General features: G+C 35.5%; 1 pseudogene; it reads right to left on the reverse strand.

The window, feature by feature from the left end:
- Positions 1–14,883: 14,883 nt before the first annotated feature.
- On the reverse strand, positions 14,884–16,799 carry LOC102027578 (annotated as a pseudogene).
- Positions 16,800–17,603: the final 804 nt, after the last annotated feature.

Genomic DNA, 17,603 nt, shown 5'->3' on the forward strand with positions numbered 1-17,603 from the left:
CCCAAGTTGACACAATGTATCAACCATAACATTCCTTATTTTTCAACAGATTTTTAATGAGTGCTTTCTGGTTATGTTATTCTGGGTTGGAAATTGTTTGCTCATAGGACAGGAACTATTTCACTCAAAGCTCGTCTAGCCTGCATAGTATGTGCTGAGTAGTGTATTATATTTCTAATGAGTTATATCTGATTTTTCTTTTCCTTTTTTCTGAATGCTTATAAAATTCTGAATTTTTGTTGTACAACTGCCTTGGTGAGTTTTTTTCATCATAGTTGTTTGTTGTTGTCGAAGCCTCACTTGCTTCTGTGTGGAATTTTTTTCTTATATATGGAGAATTTCCTGCTATGATTTCTGCAAACGTAGTAACAATTATATCTGTGCTGTCTGCTAGCTTTTCTCTAACTCAGATTCGCTTCAAGTTGGTCTTTTTTTTGTCACCTAGTAGCTGCTGATGGCCTATTCTTTTTTCTTATTTTTGCAGTTTCTTGAGAACATTTTCATAATTTACCATTTGTCCTATGTTTTAGACTCTCTGCCTTCACATTGCGCATATCTGCAATTTATGAAATATATTTTTTTAATTTCACATATTTCTGTCTGATATCATTTTGAGGATTCTATATCTTTGGCGAATTTATCATTCACGTTTTGAGCCATTTTGGTCAGCTCTTCGAAGTTTTGGCTTATTTTCCTCAAATCCACTTTGTACATTTCAAGTGATATTCCTGTGAACTTTTGGTTCATCTCCTCTTTGAAATCATTTATTTTCCTGATATTTTCTGTTAACTTTTTTGTAGATATCTGCTATCTAGAAGTTCGTTTCCACTCCATTTGTGTGCCTTTGATCTGCCTTAAGAAAGGTGGGAGAACTTGGGGGCATTTTATTGCCTTGATTCCCCATGTTTCTGTGTGCATGTATATACATCTGCATTGTTTATAACCCCCCAAAACTTCAGATATTGGCACAAAGAGAAAAATCAGTTATCAGCCACTATTATGTTAACTTGGGTTTAACAGTAAGTTCAGCAGCAAAAATTGTATCAAATATCAACTGGGTACTGAGAAATCCTAGGAACTACTCAGGAGAAACCCTGAACCAGAACAAAGAGGATTATAATTTTAGTGAGTCTAATTAGATCACCCACAAAATGGCCTATAGTACTTCAAGACCACTAACTTCTGCTGGATATAGATGGCAGTGCCAGAGCAGAAGCATACCACTGGACATCCATATCTTCTTGAGTAATTCCTTTAAAAATGATTTGTATTATTTAGGTTGAATCTGTTATTTAGCTTTTTCTGGACTTTGACTATCACATGATCATCTTCTCTACTTATGCTATACTTCAGTTATATTGTAACTCATATTAAAAATTTGTCAATTCTTCACATGGTAAATTTTTTTTTCATCTATTAAGGCTCTACTGATATCTTTTGAGTAGACGTTGAATACTATTGTATTTCCTTCCCTTTCCTCATATGTGACTCACTTGTTAACCACATGTTCCTTTTATAATTCGATTATACCAAACAGAAATTTGTAGGCTATTTGAAATGTATAAAATAACATACACATCACATGTGTAAGTTATTTGCCATAAATCAAACACACAAAAATGAATCACTCAAATCAATAACTGGAAGTTACCAATCTTATGTTTGTCCATTCTCATTTCATTCTTTTCTTGGAATTGTATCCAATATTCTGAGTTTCATGTTTATTGGTTTATTATTTGTGTTAACATTTCACACACACCAGGTTTTTGTTCAAACTGCTAGTTTATGAGATATGGGGAGCTCTAGCTGACCAATATTGTTTTCTTGGGCATCATTACAAGACAAAGTTGTATTGTTTTAGCATAGTAAATGAAAATCTTGGATCTTCTAAAAATGTTTCTCATGCTTTCCACAAGGGATTAAAAACCCTCAGTTTTCTGGATCTAGTGACATGGTCAGACTATGTATTAGCCTGCTTAAGCCCTGTTTAATGGTTTTTCTGTAAAATTGAGTTTTAAAAATAATAAGTATACTCACAATTAAACATTTAAAGATTCTTAAAAGTATGATAAAAAATATTCAACTTTTAGTAGCCACAGAATATATTTGAATTAGATGATTTCCAATCAATAGCCTAATATACTTTTATAGAACTGAGGCATTAGGAAGGATTGGTAAAAGTGACTAGAACTAATGAAAACAGTCTATTATGAAATATGTTACTTTATATTTTATCCAAAGGGTTGAATGGTATTTTCACATTTAATAAGTGTAGTAATCCTGAAAAAAATGGATACAAATTTATAGAACTATTTTTATTCTTTGGAAGGAAAACTAAAGCTCTGCAAAGTTCAATGAGGAAATTAAGACATTGAAATTATAAAATAGCAGGAATATTGGGTTTTCTAACTTTAAGTTCAGTTAGATAAATTTCAGGACCTTTAAGTATCTCTTATACCCTCATCAAAACTATTTGTGAGAAATAATTAAATTAGCACATGGTATCCACTTGGAAGAATTAGTGCTAAATAGATAATAAATGTTTAACAGCTATTAGGTTATGTTATTGCGATGATGATGGTGATGATGATAATGGTGGTGATACTTGGATTGCCACAGTAGCATTTTAGAACAAAATGTTGTTTCACATTTAGAAACATTGGCCCACTAAAAATGTGTATAAATGCATTGATGTCAGCAAAATGATATAGTTTTGAATCTTTTTCCCCAACATTCACACTTTCAACTCAAAATCCACTCTCTTCTCATAAATGGCCTATGCATTCAGAGGGATGCCACTCCAGCCTGCTCAACCCATCAGGGCTTTTATTTTTTCTAACTTCATTTTATGAGTACATTTTGTATTACATAGAGTTTACATTTCTCTTGGGGGTGGATACATGTACTTAATGCTTTTTTTTAATTTTTTTTTTTTTTTTTTTTGGTTTTTCTCTGGTACCAGGAACCGAACTCACGACCTTGCGCATGCCAGGCAGGCTCTTTTTGCCGCTGAGCTAAATCCCCAGCCCCAAGAAGTAGATGTATGATCAGGGATTGGCTGGTGGGATTTTGTCAGTGGTTTTTTTTTGTTTTTGTTTTTGTTTTTTTTTGCCGTACTGGGGATCGAACTCAGGACCTTGCACTCGCCAGGCAGGCGCTTGTGCCACTGAGCTATATCCCTAGACCTGTAATGCTTTTTATTCATTTGTATTTTCCTTCACCTTCACACCCACTGCTCTCCTTCTATCTCTAGATCCCCATCTTCATTTTCACCCTGTCTCTCTCTACCTTCTGAATCTCCTCCTCTTCTCTAATTGTTATCTTGTATTTTCAGGTTATCCTTTCTTTTTTTAGATTTGATATTTGAAATAATATATAATACTTATCTTCATGTGTCTGGCTAATTTTAGTTAACACAATAACCTAGACTTCCATCCACTTTCCTGCAACCCACATTATTTCATTTTTCTTTACAGCTGAATATTACTTCATTGTGTGTTATATACCACATTTGCTTTATCCATTCTTCTACTGTTGGGCACCTAAATTGATTCCATAGCTTAGTTTTTGTGATGAGCAAATAAATTTATGAAAGAATGTTAACCATCTTTAGTCATCAAGGAAATGTAAAAGAAAACTACATTAAGATTCCATAAGTAAACGCTAGTGAAGATGTAGTAAGAAAAAAAAAAAGGAACTCCCGTACATTGTTGGTGGGAATATGAATTAATATATTAGTATGGTCAGTTTTGGAAATCAGTATGAGGTTTCCACAAAAATAAGAACAAAAACAAAAACTAAAACAGAACTTCTACGTGTTCCAACTCTACTCCTTTTGGGTGTGTACCCACTGACAACAAAGTAAGCAAATATAAAAGATATCTTGCATGCATGTGTTTACCATGAAAATATTCACATTTTTCTCTTATCTGTATAAAATTCATTACTGTCTGTATACATTCTAATCTCCTTGGAGGTTAGAATTATTTTGCGCTTTAAGTTTTGTGACTTTAAAATAATTTGCAAGAGCTAATAGCTATGAATTCCATTGTTATTCCACTTGAAACTTGAAAATGGAATCATTTGTTTAAAACCTGCAATATACAATTTCAAAATACCAATAGCAACAAGTACAAAATTAACATATAAACAATATGGTTTTCTACAAAGATAACTTTTCCATTTTAAAACATACCTTTTATTCTGAGTTCAGGTTTTTATTTATTTGTAGTTGTGGGTTTGAAGTGACTTATTTTGGTTTTTGGAAACAGGGTCTTACTATGTCATTCAGGCTGTCCTTGAACTCACTAGGTAGCCCAAAGTGGACTTAAACTCAGGGAAAACAGTCTTAGCATCCACAGTGCTGGGATTTACAGATGTGTGCCACCACACATAGAAAAAATGTTTTAAAAAATGGTGATAGTTGAATAAATAACTTAATGGTTTGTTTTAGTGTGTTTTGAAAACTACTACCATATGTCAAGCACTCCTTCTTCTTCATGAAATGTTTTCTGGAATGTGAAATCCATGTTTGGGCTCCTCTTGTTGTGATGACCTAGTATATTATTTCTGAATGAATTATATGGTTACAAGAAACATTAATTGTAAAGGAAATTACATGGTAGCATTTGCATTTCCTTTCCTAAAAGTGGTAGTGATAATTACACCTTGTAGACCAAGGTACCAATTATGACATAAAATGCTAAAGTCTAAAGTGTCAGACTTAGGGGTTGGGGATTTAGCTCAGCGGCAAAGCGCCTGCCTGGCAAGCGCAAGGTCGTGAGTTCAGTTCCCGGTGCCGGAGTAAAACCAAAACCAAAACCAAAACCAAAAAAAAAAAAAAAAAAAAACAAAGTTCAATAAAGTGTCAGGCTTGTAAGCTTTCACTATGATGCCTAACTCTACACTGCTGTTTTACTATCTGCAAAAATTCACAGCTTTTCCAAAATTGCAAGCTTAGAAGACAGGAATATTTTACCCATACACATTATAGTATAGAAAGGATGTTCAGAAATATTTATGCTTATAGAGAAAATACAGATAATTTTATAAGACCACAAACCATTAGTATTGAAATTGTCTTTAGAAATTTTAATCTTGTAACCTCAGTTTGCATAAGTTCCCAAAGAGAGATATTTGGGTTTTCTGAAGGAGAATGGTAAAGCTAGTGTTTATGGTCATAACAGTTCAGAAAAATTTAATATAATATTTACCCAGGGATAAAATATTTCATAAAAATATACAAAGTGCAGTGATACCTCAGTGGTCAAACTTAATTTGTCCTAAATTTGTATTCAAACACCAAAAAGTTTGAGAACTGAGTATATTTTTTCTATCAGAAATAATGGAAAGCCAAATAATTGGTTTTGTGGCCCCAAAATTACACTTCTAAATTCATTTTTCTAGGACTTCAACATTTGCAATGATTTCTTCTTTAACTCTATTGTGGTTCTGTTTCCCTCTTAGCTTTACAGCTGTGATCCCTTTTTTGATCTGTAGTTATATTTTACAGAAATAAAGTGCAAAGAAAGCACACTGACACATGTTTTTACACACTAACACAAGCACTGTATGCTGTCTATGTAATATGTGGAAGCAGCAAAGACCACCAGGCTTATGTAAAGGCAACATGGAATGGAATTTATTGTGCCTGGGTTCGGACTGAGAGTGCTATAAGACATTCTGCTCCAAACAAAAAGAAGTCTGTCCCTTTTATAGAGATGGACAGGAGGCAGGGGACATTAGGCAGAAAGATCCCAATGGACATCTATGGTTGAAGTTTTCTGGTAATCTTGCATCTCAGTGGGCAGAGTCCTTTGAAGTGTCCCTTGTAAATTTATGGGTTTCCCCAGATGTCTCCAGTACTTGCAAACTTCCTTGTCCTGTCTTATCTCCTTTCCTCTGTTTGCTGATGACAGCCTTTGGTGCTGAGCTGAATCCCCTGCAGAGAGAGTAGTGCTTTTGCTGGCAAGCAGGTTGGGGGCCGGGAAAGTCAAGTCTTGTTGGAGAGTTACAATCTGGGCAAGAGCAGCATTTAGACTGAACAGTCACCTCTTTATGTTCTTAGAGATGTGACACATGGCTTACTTTCAGCCCATATAGGTGTTTTCTAGTCAGATTTTCAGTTTGACTATCAAGCAAAGTTACAAACGTTCAGCACAATGTTTTTCAAGCTTTGCTTTTTAAGTAATGGAAAGTCTAATCTTGAAGATGATCAACCTCTGACCTATCACTGTATAGGTGATCACCGTGACTGTTAATCATGATTTGTCAACTTGTTTGAATTAAGAAATATGCAGGGAAGTAGTACAGCACACTTCTGATTGTGTCTGGGTGAGTCCTGGAGACATGAACTTTGGTACTATATATGATCTCTAGCCCCTTTCTCCCTGGTCCTGGTGCTCTATGGCAGATCTGATTAGTGACCTCGTAAACTAAGCAGCTTTACTACAGTTAGAAACAAAGGAACTGAGAGGGTCACTCTCTTCCCTCCATTTAACTGTGAACAGCATAACAAAAGCCTGAGAGATCACCATGCCCTAAGCAGTGAGCGCTGGGCCAAGGCAGATTCAGTGGGAGGTAACCTTTAAATGCTAAAAGCCTGAGTTTTTGCACTTTCTCCCCTCTCCCTTTTTCCTGTTGCTGCTGTTACCTTTTCCATAATTTTCCATAAATGTAGCCACTTTCTACTCACTGCTGTGTGTACACTTGGAAGTTCTTTCCAGGTATAACATCTGGGAAGCCAAGCAAGAGAACACTATCTAACCTCTGAAGACCTCACCAGACAATTAGCCAAGGGATTTTATTGCACAGCAGCCCAGAGGTCTCACCAAACATCTGAGGCATCAGCATCCCAGAGACCTTTGGAGACCTCAGCAGAAGTAAGCAACCAGACACCTAGGCAGCAAGAAAGGTAACTTTCCACTCCTATGAGAGACCCTCTCTCTTTCTCTTTCTGGAGGAAGAAGGGATTCCCAGGAGCAGAGGCAGATCAGTTGCATGGAAAAGACTAGATTGGGAAACAAAATGACCTTATGGGGGACAGAATTCCATTCTCATCAGTTGGGTTTATATTCAGTTGTTGATGGACATGATGTGAAAAGTCTATCTGGGAGGCTGTGGCTCATGCCTCAGCAGTATGGGTGTAAGCTCCGTGGAATAGGGAACAAGCCTTTAGGAAATTGCTTTCCTGTAGCTGCCCACAGCGGGGTAGAAGAAGAGATGGCCTGGCCTACGTGAACTTTTGCTTTTCTCCGTGGAGTACTTGGTAACTTGTCCTAGACTTGGGCAGCTCATTGTTAAGTGCCAAAAGAGTTTGTGCATCCCCATAGGTTATGGACTTCCATATGGTTTAGTAATTTCCCTTCTCCTTTTCTTATCCCCTCTCCTCCCTCAGGCATTTGACATTCATAATTTTGAATTTGTTTAGTTGTTCATTTCCAGTAACTCAAAAAACAGAGTTAAGAGGTACTGTCTACCCACATGGGAAGAGAAACATTGCTCCCTTCAAACCTCCCATCACCACATCTGCATGCACCAGCCAGCAGCAGGCAACAGCCAAGCACAGTACCTGAATCATCACCTCTGGATCCTAAAACCCCACATACAGCTGTAGATTTCTGGGGGTAGTTTGGTGATATTGGTTTACTCTCCATTTTACTCAAGTTTGCTTTCTTTGTAATAACTGTGGCCTAAAGTTTATGCTGCTGCCTGGTGAATGTGTAACCTGTATTTGCTTATTGAATATACATAGTGCCTGACTTTTTATTAAATAAGTTTATTGATACATTTTACATATATGTAACAATTACACTCACCATAAGGAATTTGGACCTATGCATGATACATCTTCATTATTTTTCCCCATTGCCCTACCCTCCGTTCCACCCCCCTTCTCCTCCTTATTTATAAAAAATTTTGTTTCCATTTTGTTGCTATTTTTTCTTTTCATCTCCTTCCTTACCCCTGCCTACTCCTTCATTCCCCTTCCCATTATTTCCATTATTTGGAATTATTTCCTATTAATAAAGGAAATATTTTCCTAATAATAATGAGCAATTATTTCCTAGTTCATAATATCTAGCATATATTTTGGTCTTTATTTATCCCTTCAATTTCTCACACAAGAGAAACAATGCAATTTACACAGGGGTGTCCTATTTATTTCACTTATGAGTATGGTCTCAAAGTCCATTCTTTACCTTAAAAATATCTCGTTTATTTTTCTTTATGGATGAGTAGTACTCCATTGTATTAAGAAAACACATCTTTATCCATTCATCAATTGATGGGCATTTGAACTGTTTGCAAGACTGAGTATATCAAACTCTGTCGCTATAAACATGGGCACGCATGCATCACTATGGTATAATGTTTTTAATTCAATGGGGACTACACCAAAAAGGGGAATAGCTGGGTCAAATGGGACCTCTAATTTCAGTTTTTTGAGGACTATCTACACTGATTTCCACATTGGTTGCACCAGTCTATACTCCCACAAATAGTGAATAAGTGTTCATTTTTCCTCACAGGCTCTCCGCATTTGTTATTGATTGATTTCTTGATAATAGCCATTCTTTATGGAGTAAGATAGAATCTCAGCATTATTTTAATTTGCATCTCTCAAATAACCAGTGATATTGAACATTTTTTCATGTATTCATTTGTCATTTGTACTTCTTCATCTGAGAAGTGTCTATTTCAGATGCCCACTTTGGGGTTGAGTCTTGAAATTTGAAGGATATGATTTATTTGTGTTCTTTATTCTGGATATTAGTCCTTTTTCTGAGGAAGAGCTAACAAAAATTGTTCTCACTATGTACGTTATCTCTTCACTCTATTTTTTTTTTTTTGATGTGCAAACACTTTTCAATAAGATGTGATCCTGGTTGTTGACTCTTTGTAATATTTCCTGTGCAATTAGGGTTTTATTCGTAAAGTCTTTGTTTACACCTATTTTTTTCAAGAGTTTTGCCTACTGTGTCCTCCAGTAGATTTAGTGTTTCTATTTTAATATGTGGATCTTTGATCCATTTCAATTTTAGTTTAGTGCATGGTAAAGGATATGACTCTAAGTTAAATCTTCACCATGTGGAAAGCCTGTTTTTCCAGCATATTTATCTTTCTTGCAGTGAAGGTGTTTGGCTCCTTTGTCTAAGATATGGTGAGTGAGTATGTTTGGAGTTGTTTCTGAATCTCCTAATTTGTTTCATTGGTGCCCTGGTCTGTTTTTCTTCTAGTAAAAAGCTGTTTTTATCACAGTAGCTTTGTTGTATAATTTCTAGTCAGGAGCTGTGGTGCCTCCAACCTTGTCTTTTTTGCCCAGAATTGTTTTTGCTATTATAGGTCTCTTCTCATTACTAATAAATTTTAGCTTATTTCTATATTTCTATGAGGTATGTTATTGATATTTTCATGAAGATTGCATTAAATCTATAAAAACAATTAGGAGTATGACCATATGCACTATGTTGATACTTCCTACCCAAGAGCAAGGAATATTTTTCCATTTTCAGCTATCCTTTTTTCAGAGTACTGTAGTTTTCAAAGTAAAGATCTTTTACTTCCTTTATTAGATTGATTCCTAAGTATTTTATCTTTGATGCTGTTCTGAAAGGGTGATTTTTCTAATTTCTCTCTCCGTGAGTTTGTTATTTGTGTACAAGAGTGCTATTAATTTTTGAGTGTCATCTTTATATCCAGCTACTCTACAGACTTTGGCTATTAAATCTAGAAGTCTCTTGGTGAAGTTTTTTGGGTATTCTATGTAAAGAATCATGTCATCTTCAAATAATGATAATTTAACTTCTTCCTTTCCTATCTTTATTCCTTTTATTTATTTCTCTTATCTAATTTGGCTGGTGTTTGTATGTTCGGGACCACAAATTCACAAAGGCTAGTTTTATGTACTTCCCTAAGGAAAGAACAGAGGCTTGGGATTATTGATATCACCCTTTTGAGATTTCCCATTATCTCATTATGTTTGGACAATCCTCTCCTACCTACTAAACTAAAAGTAAGACTAAGATTTAGACTACTAAAACTAAAGAATCTCCAGAGCAAGATCCTTATTAGCTTAAAATCACCACTGCCCTCTGAGTCATCCTATCATCCCCTCAACATTTTCTGCAATCAATAAATTCTGAAGTTCTCGCTGCCTCATGGCCTTTTGTTCCCCATGAACATCTAGTCATAGAAGATCCCCATGCTTTCTATTAGTGTCTTGCCCTTTATCTCTCACTGTGCATCATAACACCACACAGGGTACTGGAGCCCACTGTAGTGTTCCCCAATATTTCCAGAACTATACTCAACAGGAATAGTGATTATGTTCATCCTTGTGTTCTCCTGATATAGAATGAAAGCTTTCAGTTTGTGACCATTTATTATGATGTTGGCTGCTGGTTTGTCATAGATATTTTTCATCTGATTGAGATAAAGACCACATATTCCAATTTTCTGTAGAGCTTTTTATCATTGATAGGTATTGGACCTTGGGAAATGCTTTTTCTGTGTCTATTGAGATGATCATTAAATTTTGTCTTTGGCTCTGTTGATATGCTACTACATTTATTGATTTGCATATATTGAACTATCCCTACATCAACAAGATGAACCCTACTTGGTCATGATATATAATCATGATATATATAATCATATATTGATATCATATAATGATATATATAATATGTATATATAATATACATAGATATATAATCATGATATATAATTGATGATTTACTTCATTCTGTTTGCCCATATCTTATTAAGGATATTTGCATCTCTTTTGATTAAAGAGATTGGTCTATAGTTCTCTTTTTGGGCTGGATCTTCTCTGATTTTGTTATCAGAGTAATACTTGTTTCCAGGAATGAATTTGGGATTATTACATTCTTTTTAATTTCATTCAAGAATTTGAAAGGTAATGGCTCTTGATCATCTCTAAATTTCTTGTACAATTCAACATTTAAAACATCAGGACCTAAGATTTTTTTTGTTGGTAAGTTTCTAATAACATCTTCAATTTTATGAAATGATACTGGGCTATTTGGAATATTTGTATCTTCTTCATTCAAAATTTCTAATTCATATATATCTACAAATTTGTCCATTTTTTGTCTTTCCTATCTTATTAAAATAAAGGTTTTTGAAGAAGGTATTGATGATCTTCAGAATTTCTGCAGGATCTGCTGTGATCTCACCAGTTTCATTCCTAAAAATATTCCGTTTTTATAATGTTGGATAGGCTTTACCAATTTAATCAAATCTTTCAAAGAATCATCTCTTCAAATCGTTGATTCTATGTATTATTTTCTTAAGCATCACATTAATTTCTGCACTGATCTTTGTGATTTCCTCCCTTGTACATGATTTGGGCTCAACATATTCCTTTTCTAGAAATATGAGGTTCAGTGTTAGGTTGTTTATTTGAGTGGGCTCTGTTTTCCTGATGTGAGAGTTGACCACTATAAATTTCCTCACAAAATTTATTTCATTGCATACCATATGTTCCAGTATGTTGAATCATCATTGTCTTTTAATTGTAGATATGGCTTAATTTCTTGTTTAGTTTTTATCTTTGACCCATTATTTGTCCAGGAGGATGTCATTTAATTTCCATGTCTATATGGAATTCTGGTGTTTTCTTTTTTCATTGATTGCCAATTTCATTGCCGAATGGTCTGATAATATATATGAGAATTTTTCAGTTCCTTTGCATTAATATAAGCTTGTTCTATGAGCCTGTATGAGGTCTATTTTGGAGAATGTTCCATGTACAGCTGAGAAGAATGTGTATATCATATTGTGGGGTGGAGCACCCTCTAGACATCTACTAAGTTCATTTGTTCACAATTTTGGTTCAGTTCTGATGGATCCTTGATGAATTTTTGTCTAGTTGTTCTATTTGTGAAATTGGAGTATTAAAGTCCCACAAATGGATTAATTAAATAATGACTTCAAAATGTCCCTCTTGGGACTGGTATAAATTGCACTGATATCCTTAGATTAACTGGCACTCTTTCTTCAACTATATAAATGAAGTTACTAATAATAATTTCCTCCTAGGATCATTGAAGGTATTACATTAGAAAATCAATGTACAACATTTAGAAGTATTTCTGGATCTTTGTAAATGGCCATTTGTTTGTAATAATTATTATTATATGATTCACTCAAACAACATTTATGAGCACATCTAGCATATCAAGTACTGTGCCAGATATAGCAGAACTTCATGGAATTTACAACCTAGTAAAAGAAATTGCAATTTATTTTACTTAACAATCATAAAAGTGCAAAATGTATGTGTAACAGACAAAGAAAACATTTTTCTGAGTTTATACTCTAGTAGAATGACTAAAGTAATTTAAGGAAGGCATTGTCAAGAAAGTGACATCATGGCACACAATGAACTAGGTACCCATTTGGAATGTATTTTGGAGAAAGTACTTATAGAAGTCTATCTGTAAATGCCTATATCAGATACATATGGATATATCAGTGACATCCTTGTTTCTGGAGTGATATATTAGAAAATGATTATATAATAGAAATAATGCTTACTGAGGGACATGTTAAACAAATACATGCCAAATATTTTGTTTGGATATGTTTAGTTGTGCTTTCATAAATTATATTGAATTGTGTATATTAAGGAAAGTTAATTTTGCAGGTTATAATAATCTTAGCTGGAGCCTGGTTTTTGGGGTGGGGTTGAAAAACTTCCCTCCAAGCTCTCTTGAATTTTAAGATGTTTGTTGAGAAATCTGTCGTTATTCTGCTAAGCTTGCCTCTATGCGTTAATTTTTCTCTAATCGATTTTTTTTAACTTGGTTGCCTTATTTTATACTTTCAAAATTCATAAAAAGCTTTACAATATCTGTTGCCCCCTGTTTATCATCAAGGCTTTATGGAAAGTAAATGAAAATTTTTTCACATCAACTGGGTATATGCAAAAACAATGGATAATTTACAAACAAATCTCCTCAATCAAGAACATTTTGCAAAATACATACTCTGTTGCACATTGAATTTACCTAAAATTGGGCTTTAAAATATATTACTACTCTCTTTAAAATAAAAAAACTAAAACTGACAGGCTTGGCACAATAATGCTAAAGGCATGCTGTAAACAACTTTGTATATTTCATGTAATTTGAGGGAATGTAAGAAGAAATTACCAATTGAACCTCCATCTGAATATATGTTACCAAGACTTTTTAATAAATTTTACCAAAGTGAACAACACTTTTGCCTTTGGTTGTTTCTTAGAGTTTATTTTTAAACTTGTGACATGTTGACTAAAGAAACTGAATCCTGGGCCTAGAATATTTGGAGAAAAAAAAAAACTGGGGATACTTTCTCAGTCTTTCTAAAGACTACTTCTATAGTCTTTCCTCTACAAGGAAGAATATCAGAAATAACATATGCGATTGTATTTGGCTTATGTTTTATAAAAGATAAGTAAAACATTTTAAGGCCAAATACAGAAACTCAAGATGGTCTCACTTAGAAAACTTTAAAAAAATTAAATGCTGCCCTAAATTCCTTTCTAAATTTGTGAAATGGCATAATACATATTATGAGGCATAGGATCTATTAAAACTACACTGCTATTTCCACTTTTAACATAATCTTACTGTGCTCTGGAGTAGCAGTTTAGGTAAGATCAAGAGACCAGTAAAAGTCATGTCAAAAGAGTGGGAATGGAAAGACAAGGAGATAACAAATAGAATAATCATGAGAAAGCTTGTTTTATTGACTAATGCCACAAAATTACATATATTGCTTCAGTGCCAGTGGGGGGCTGGAAGTGACTAGGAAATCAGTGAAGTATCCCAATGGTCCCAGTTAAGATTCTTAACTGACCTGTGATTTGACGGCTCACTCATAAAGGACTGCTTACCTAGACTGCTTGATATGGGGTACTGTGCTGGGCTTGCTGCCTATTTTGCTGTTTCTTTTCCAAAAACACTTAGGAAAAACTAAGTACCTCTCAAAGTCACCAGAACAAAAGCTCACAGAATCATAAAGTACCCCTCCACATATGTAAAGTATTACCTTCTAAGCATTGTATTAATCACTTTTGAAATAGAGAGTATGGGCTTATAAAAATAAAACCTCAATATTCTTACATATTTAAAGATTTTCCTCAATTGATCTAAAATGTTTTCAAATACTCCTCACCTTCCATCTCAGATTACTCCTTCTTTTACTCTCGTACAGGAAAATAAGACAGCAGAGTAGTTAAAAGCTTTAGGATTATTTTAATAGAAGGGAAATTTACTAAGAAAAAAGATTTTGTTCTGATGTCTTTCAGAGACTTTAAGAGCTGTGTTATCATTGAGTGAGCATTATTCTCAAAGCAAATATCCTATAAGATACCAAAGTACTCACTTTATTACAATAGTATATTTTAGCTTATGAAAACCTAAGAAGCCTAAGAGAAGCAAGCAACTAGTTAATGAATATCACAACTCAGAATTCCAATATTTCCACATGGTACCACTTACTATGAAATGAAAAAAATTCTAATGTTCAGATGGAATGATCTTTATCCTGTAAGTTACACTCAGGGTACCAAGTAAATCACACACTTGGGAGATTATACAGCATGACTAAATCTAGAAAACTGCCCTCCAAGACTGCTTCTTCAAAGCTTAAACAATTAACTGAACATCATTTTGGGGGTGGAGGATGAATATGGATTAGTAGATCCTACAGGTAGAAAAAATTACAGTACTTTAAACAGACTGTGTTAGGTGTTTATTTGATATTGAAAACTCATAAAGTATTTCTCTTCATCAGAAAAATTCCACATTAAGGATTTACACAGTTCAGGAAAAACATCTAGAAACATTTTTTGCCTCATCACAGGGTCCTCTAAAAAGTCTCTCCAAAATCTTAAGTAGAAATATCATACTCTGCAATGAAATGCTTGAGTTCTTCAACACACTGATTGCCTAGTTCCTCTAAATTCTGCCGCATTGCATAATGTATAGATTTTTCTAGGGAAGGATTTCTCTCAATCAGCCTTCTCACCACGTCCCAATAGCTTCCCTGTCTTGTCGGTAAGCTTGTTCAATCTCTTCCATTTTTGATGCTATTGCTTTCAAGTGACTGCTGAGCTGACTATCTTCAAATAATTCTGTACTGTTTGCTGCATCAGTATCTGGTTCCTCTGGCTGTTCACTGCATAATGGTGCTGTAGGTTCCACCTGGAACTCAGAAATCCCAGACAAGTTTCTGTCCTCTGATGTCTTGACCTTTTTTGCAGCCCACTTGCTTACAACCTCAGCTGGTTCCTTTTCAGTTAACCTGCTGGGTTTATATAACAGCTTTGATGCAGGTCCTGCCATTGAACTTAAGAGTGAAATGTATCTTGGTGTTTTTAAAGACTGGATCTGTCTCCTTTTACTTCTAGGATGAGGATGTTGGAAAGAGTACATTTTGTTTCAGACTGCAGAGTAACATCTGCTACTGATACTGGAGACAGATCTGTTGTGTGGAGAGGCCTTTTGATCTACAGGTGATTCTAGGAAAAGAGGAGGATCCCTTGTGTGAGGAGACTAGTCTCTCATATTATAGGAAGAGTAGAAACTTTTTCATCTGACATCATCCCTCATGGGCCTGTAATCATTCTGGTACCTTGAAGAATGATCATATCTTAAGCATCAATAGCCAGATTCATCTTCTCTCTGAGGTAGACCATTTAGATCATGAGAAAAACTGCAGCTTTCATCATATACTTGGTAACCAACATCACTGGACCATTGATAGCCAGATTCATCTTCTCTCTGATGTGGACTACTTCTTTGATCATGAGAAAAACTGCAGCCCTCGCTGTATTCTTGGTAAACAACATCACTGTAATATCTACTGTTGCATCCTTCACCAGGTCTGTCTAGCAGTGGTGGTCTCTTTTCCAGCAGTGGTGGTTTCTTTGGCACAATATGAACTACTGCATGGTGCTTTTGGCCTATGGGTGATTGTCAGAAAAAAGGAAGATACTTTGTATGAGGAGACAGGTCTCTCATATAATGGGAAGAATAGAAACTTCTTCTTTTGAAGTCATCTTTCATGTGCCTGCAGGCACTCTGGCAGCGTGCAGAATTATCATATCTTGAACACTGATAGCCAAATTGATCTCCTCTCTGAAGTGGACCACTTCTTCGATCCTGAGAAAAATTGCAGCCGTGGTCAAAGCCTTGGTAACCAACATCACCAGATCTTCCCTAACTAGATTCATCTCCTATCTGAGGTGGACCACTTCTTGGATCTTGAGGAAAACTGCAGCCCTTGTCAGAGATTTAGTAACCGACATCACTGGACCTTCCACAACTAGATTCATCTCCTGTCTGAGGTGGACCACTTTTTGGATCATGAGAATAACAGCGACCCTTGTCAGAGTCCTGGTAAACAACATCACCGGACCTTCAATTACCAGATTCATCTCCTCTCTGAGGTGGACCACTTCTTGGATTGTGAGAAAAACTGTGGCCCTTGTCATATTCTTGGTAACCAACATCACTGGACCTTCGATAATCAGATTCATCTCCTCTCCGAAGTGGACCAAAACTTAGATCACCAGAAAAACTCCAGCCCGCGCCATATTCTTGGTAACCAGCGTCACTGTAATATTTACTGTAGTTTCCTTCACCAGGTCTGTCTAGCTGTGGTGGTATCTTTTCTAGCAGTGGGGGATTAAGTACTCTATGGTAGCCACCACTGGGATGACTTTGAGGAGGTACTTGTTCTCTGGGAACTCTTTCATAGTCATATTGTCCCTCAGACCACATGTCATGTCTTCCAGCAGCCACGACTCCAGGGGACCCAGATGGCCAGCTAACAGCACTCCGCAGACCACAGCCACCGCTGCCTCTGCCACTGCCTCTGCCACTATAGCAGTCAGGGCCACTCTCCGAAAAGGCACTTCCGGTGCCCGTGATGATGTCAGCCTCTGACGGCTTTCATTCTTTCTTCATTATGAATTTCTAGAATTTTAACTATGATGTTTTAAGGATTTTTTGGGACCATACTTATTTCGGGTTAAATGCCTCATTTACTTGAGTGTTCATTTCAGTCTCTAGATTTGGGTTATTTTCTGCAACGTTTTTTGCTAAGAGATTTTTATAATTTTAATTTCCTTTTCCACTCCTTCCTTGACTCGGGTGATTCATCAGTTTGGTCTTTTAGCGTCATCTAACTCTTGTATCCTTTCATAGATTTTTGCTTTTAGAGTATCAATGGGTATGTCATCTACTATAGTCATCTTTGGTATGCAAGTGCTTTGAAAAATTTCCAATTGGGTAATTGACATATTTTCATGCAAAAAAGTTTGTTCTCCTACACATCATTTGTTTAATACTCTACACACAAGCTAGGACTTGTTGGTGTTGACTGTCTTGTAACTTGCTACTCCATTCCAGCCAAAACAGTTTGTTTTCAATACTTGTGCTTTGCAAAACCAATTAATGGCAAGTACCAAATTACCAGTGACACCATTCCCATCCTCAGATCCAGATAGTCTCTCTCCAGTTGGTTCTGTGTATAGGCATGGTTTTCCATTATGATTTGTACTTCCAGGATTTCTGCTAGATTTC

The sequence above is a fragment of the Chinchilla lanigera genome, unplaced genomic scaffold (assembly GCF_000276665.1).
Source record: "Chinchilla lanigera isolate Chin_1 unplaced genomic scaffold, ChiLan1.0 scaffold00156, whole genome shotgun sequence".
Lineage (NCBI taxonomy): Eukaryota > Metazoa > Chordata > Mammalia > Rodentia > Chinchillidae > Chinchilla > Chinchilla lanigera.